Consider the following 6,195-nt stretch of genomic DNA (forward strand, 5'->3'; position numbering starts at 1 on the left):
CTACAGATTGTTCATACTTATGATTTTCATTTAGCAAGCTTTTACATATATATTATTTGGGGATCAGCAAAGTGCTTAAGCACATGGCTGTTATTTCTCAAGCAATAAATTTATGTTGTAAAATGTTTACGAAATTCCTGGTATTTCTCAGAGTCCAAGTTCTAATTATTTTGCACAAATAGCTTCATGTAGTCATTATAGAAACTCTATGAGGTCAATATTATTATCAGCTCTAATTTTGAGATACTAAGATTCAGAGGAGTAGCTTCCTCAAGGACGTGTGTGTACAAAGTAGCATAATCTCAAAGTCTTTGAAACATATATCAACAAGTAGAGGAAAGAAATAAAGTATTGAGATTCATGTTAGGCAAATCTTGAATGAAGGTTGATATGTTTGCTGAAATTGTTGCCATAATAGTTTCTGTGACTTTCATTATCTCCATTTCCTGAAAGCAGAAAGTATAATAATAACAGTATTTGAAGGGGAAAAGTCATGGCTGACAGGACACATAAGCAATTCAGAAAATAATTTAGGTGAAGTTGAAGCCAGTCTGAGCATATAGCCATTATTTTACTCCCCTTACAGTTTGCTAGTCATGATTAATTGCAGATGAAAATGTTTGAAGAATTTATCCTTTGAAAAAGTGACAGAGGTGAAGGAACTCAAAAGAACTAGATGATTCACATTATTGGGATATAAAATTCTCATGACCCTGAAAGACAGGAACTGATTCATTACAAACAGGGCATATGCTACTGCAGCAGCCTCTTACTTGCTTCATTATAAGAAGAGCAGGCAACAGACTTCAGAGCATGAGATATTAACTGTATGAAGATATTCTTTTTAAAAATATTTTATTGGTACATTTTAGATATATGTAGTGATAACATTCATCATGGGGAATTGTACCTGTACATGACATATCTTGCTTGTTTTTTCCCACTCACCTCCCTTCCCTTTAGCTCCTCTTCCCCTCTTTATTTACAAAGCCTTTGTTTCCAATTTTTACTTCAATCTTTTTTTTTCTTGTTCCTTTCTTTCTTCCCCCTCCCTTGTACCCTTTCTCATTTGAACATTGTCTTCCCAATATTCATTATGCATTTTTGTTACTTATTTACACTTTGGCTCCTCACACCAGACAAACCATGCAATATTTACATGTGTGTGTCTCATTTATTTCACTTAAGAGTATCGGGGGCTGAGGATTTAGCTCAGTGGCATAAGCGCCTGCCTTGCAAGTGTGCAGTCGTGAGTTTGATCCCTGGTACCGATAAAAACGAAAAAGACAAAAAAAGAAAAAAAGAGTATCATCTCAAGGTGCACCCATTTAGCTTAGAAATGTCTCAAGCTTACCCTTATGGCAGAGTAGTACTTTATTGTATTATATTTTTTAAAATTCCACATCTTTATCCATTCACTGGTTGATGGACATTTGGGATGTTTCTAAGATTTAGCTATTACAAAATGTGCTGCTGTAAACATGGACGTGCATGCATCACTGTAGTATGATGTTTGTAATTCATTCTTACAGGAAGACACCAAGAAGGGTAATAGCTGAATTGAATAGAACCTTTCGTTTTTATTTTTTGAGGGATCCCCACACTGATTTCCACAGTGGTTTCACCAGTCTACATTCCCACCAACAATAGAGAAGTGTTCCTTTTTCCTCAAATATTAGCCTTGCCAATATTTGTTATTGGTTGATTTGATAATAGTCATTCTTTCTGGAGTAAGATGGAATTTCAGTGTTTCTTTTATTTGTGTCTCTCAAATAACTGGCATTGTCAAAGGTATTCTTGTAGATTTTGCTGCTTAAGAATGTTTCATACTGAATATTTAACAATTAAAGTAATCAAAAATAGATTTTAACATCAAAATTAATGAGTTATTCAAATACAAAGAGATAATTACCTTGAAATAGTCTTCTTTCCTGCTTAGTATATAGTCATTATTTCAGCTTGAGACTCAAATTAGTCACATAACTACTTAGTGCAAATTTAGTCAAAATTCAAGTAGTCTTTTAACTTTATGATATTATGAGATTCTATAAACAAGTAAAAGATGTTTAATTTAAAGCCTACCCACTTCAAGTGAAAAATAAAGCACTTAGATTTTCTTAAGAGGTTAAATTATAGGGCATTGAAAGTTAATGGCATGGTCTCTGTTTAATATACTGTTCCCTAGAACATTATTTCATTCTCAGCATCCTAGAAACCCTAGCATCTTTCCACATCTAAAGGCACTGTTTCACTACAGAAAAACGTAATTTTACAGTTTTTGGTTTCTTTTACCATATTAGTTGTTATAAATGATGCAGAAGATTGACTCAGAGTGCAAATTTTGTGATATTAACTGGTATAAGCAATCAGGCTCTTCATACTTGGAAGAGAAATGATTCCATGACAGACAGGTAGCTATATGAATCGATTTATCATAATTAAAATTTTCTTTGATAAAATGATACATTTTCCTCTTTTAGCTCTACTTTCTAGCTACAGCCCCATCTCTGTCCTCCTTCACAGCCAAATTTCTCAAACAGTTTTCTGCATGTGCTTCCCATACTTTCATCTCTTACTCTCTCCTTCCCATTCCATCTATCTGTAATCCCAGATTTTCTACCAATATCCCTCTGGTGAATTCATCAGTGCTATCCATGATTATATCCATTGGAATTAGGTCAGAAAACAGTAACAGACAGGAAAACATTATCCAAGTTTTTGAAACTAAAACACAAAAATAAGTAATACTACCTCAGAAAACCAGAGCACATTGAATGCAGGCAGTTGGGTAACAGGATCCAAAAGCTAACTAATTGCTCATCCAAAGCTCCACAAAGATTATGAAAGTATAGGCTTAGGAAATTATAACATGGATACAGAGAAGGCTGAAAATAGGAGACTATATGAAGGCTGTTTAAATCCTAGATACCTACCTTACTCCATGCTGCCAGGATTCCTACAGAATTATTCACATCTAAGAAAACAATCTCAATGCTGAATGTAGAAAAATTGATATTAGTCTCTTTTTTTTTGTAGATGAGAAAGAAAGATCCAAACCAGTAACTGCCTAATAAGAAATCTATGTAGTAGAAAAACTTGAACATTCCTGTAGGAACTCTAATTCTAGAACATATTTTTCTATACTTTGATCCCTCTGGCATGAAAACTTTTCCTGAAGCTTGTGTACCTCAAACTTAAATTGAATTCTGGCAAGGATGAGTTGACCGCACACTTCCAAGACATCAGTCGCTTAACATCTTCAAGGATAAAGTCAAATACCTCTGACTTTAAGTCTCTGATCAAAAGCGAGTTTGTCAATTTACCCACACTGTTTGAAAAGTAAACCATATAAATTTTCAAAATAAGCATTTATGTGTTAGATCAATTAATGGATAAGAGTTGAAATATTTTGGTGCAGAAACTTGAAGAATTTTTCATGTGAAATCCAAGAAAACCTTAAGGTATATTTGAAATGAAAAAATCATAGTAACCTTTACTATTACCTAAGAAAACCAGCACTGTAAAAATCTTGTAGTAAAATTTTATATTCATTATTTCAGTGTTTTCCAAACTTTGCTTCACACTAGAGTCACTCATAATTATTTTTAAAAATTGCCTACATTCAAGACATTCTGACTTAATTGTATATTACATCAAACTTAGGAATTAATACCTTTAAAATATTCTGAGTGGTTTTCACATATAGTAAACTTTTTAGGATTTTTATTGGTGATACAGCAAATTATAAGAAGCACATATTCACATATTTACAGTATACCTTTTAGATAGCAAAAATTAGAGTTCTCTTAAATTAGCATGCCTTTGATCATCTTTTCTAAAGATAATTGGTGTCTGGTAATTACTATTTATTCATTTTCTGATTTCTGATAATCAGATACAGTAATAAAGATATAATACACTGGTACATGATTACTCATTAATGTTTAATTTGTAACAATAGTTTTTGTACTATTTGATCTTATATTGTATGTAAATTGTAAAGGTTACAATATATAAGGAATAAAGAACATGTATACTCATTTTGTTGCTTACTTTTAACTAGGATCATGAACCACTCAGAGAATATTAGGTGACAGTAATATATTATGAAAAATCTATTAAAATTACATATATAGAAAACACCATACTTGGAAAATTACATGAAAAAATAAATGATAAAATATTTAAGTAAGCAAATTATAGTAAAAGATATATCATTCATTCACATTATTATACCAGTAAAGATGGGGTTCAATTTTAGATATTTTTAAGTCACTATTTTAACCAGTCTATTCTCTGATGCTAAAACAGAATACCAGTGACTCAGTAATTTATAAATAAAAAGTATATATAAGGTATATAGGTATATAAGAAGTAATAATAGATATATAAGCAGTCTAAGAACATAGGAATGGCATCTGGTGAGGGCCTTTATGCCCCATCATAACCTAATGGAAAGGCAGTCAAGTACTAACTCATGAGACAAAGACAGAAAACAAAGACAGATCATCCTTTTATCAGGATGTCTCACTTATGTAGACAAGGGCCCTTATGAGATTATTATCTCTTAAAAGTGCCAAGCCTTGAAACCATCATAATAGGAATTAAATTTCAACATTAGTTTGAATGGTAACAAAGCACCTAATAAATACTGCTAAGAATATTAATGATGGAAAAATTATATCTTATATGGCTGTTGACTTTTCATATTTTCATTTTATCAATCATATCAAAGCAGAAGTGGGCACAAGTGCTTTCTATCTATAAAAATGTTAAAAGTAATACTATTAATAATTATATATAGTCATATATACATTATACTTTACAAAAACATTCACATATATAAAGTATCTTTTTCTTAGCCACTTTCCTCATCACTACTACAAAATATACACACAATTTAAAGGAGCAGAATTTTATTTTGACTCAATGATTTTAGAGGATTGAGTTCTTAGTCCACTGGCTTCAAGGAAAAATGGACATAGTGAAAGGAACTTGGGAAAGGACATCCGTTCATCCCATGGCAGCCAGGAAGCAGTAGAAAGGTGAGGAGCCGAAGAAAAGAATACAGCCTTCTACATCAAGGCCTCAGTGGCCCATCTGCAACCAGACCCACCTCCTGCCCACACATTTAATCCCAGAGATCATCAGTGGGTTAACCCACTGATATGTATAGTGCCCGCATGTGCCAATCGCCTTTCACAGTGATATTTATGGGGGATATTGTTTATCTAAACCATAACATTCCACTCCTGGCCCACAAAAGATCATGTCTGTTTCACTATTCAAAATGTGTTTACTCTATCTGTAAGAGCTTTCAAAGTTTTAATAGTTCCAGCATTGCTGAGAAGTCCAAGTCCAAAGTCTCTTCTGAGACTTAAGGCAAACTCTTAGTTGTGAGCCCTTATACAGATCAAAAAGACAGTTAAACACTCCCAACAGCCAATGACACAGGATAAAAATTTCCATTTCAAATGGGAAAAATGAGACCAAAACAATCAAAACCCAACAGAACAAACATTAAATCCTGTATTTCTATATCAAGCAGAAGGGAGAAATTGTGACATGCTGTAAATGCCAAAGGACTTAGGTGGCCCCACCCCGACAGAAATAGCAGTTGTGGCTCACATGACCGCTGTCTTGGAGTGGTTCCATTCACTAACTGCAGCTTCCCTTGCACATGTTTCATGTTCCTGGTTTCTCCAACTTTCTGGGATCTTCAGCTTTCTGCACTGCCGTCTCAGGGGCACCTATCTATACCTCCCAGGAATTATTCTGCAATCTGAATGAAACCCTCTATATCTCAATGACTCTAATGTGTTGCATGCCTGAAAACCCATAACCATGAAGATCATGTCAAATTCTACTGCCACTTTGAGCAATACCCAGGCCCACCCATATGCTATGGCTACAGTGGTGTCTGAGTGCCTACATGGCTGAACTTAGAGATATACTTCCTTAGACAGCTCTGAATAAGCAAGTGTCCTAGGGGAATATTCTCTCAAATTAAAGATTTACAGTTTTGCTTTCTTGAGATTATGAAGGAACTCACCACTGTGATTGGGGATAGCATGTAGATTAAAAACAATAGTTAACCAAATAAATGATTTAAAGAAATCTGAAAGTAGCAGCTAGTGTAGTATCTCTATATTATCAATAAGTTTGAGCTCCTTCTAGCTTTGTCATCTTTAAGAT

Source organism: Cavia porcellus, unplaced genomic scaffold (assembly GCF_034190915.1).
Source record: "Cavia porcellus strain 051 isolate PalLab524CR breed Dunkin Hartley unplaced genomic scaffold, mCavPor4.1 scaffold_33, whole genome shotgun sequence".
Classification (NCBI taxonomy): domain Eukaryota; kingdom Metazoa; phylum Chordata; class Mammalia; order Rodentia; family Caviidae; genus Cavia; species Cavia porcellus.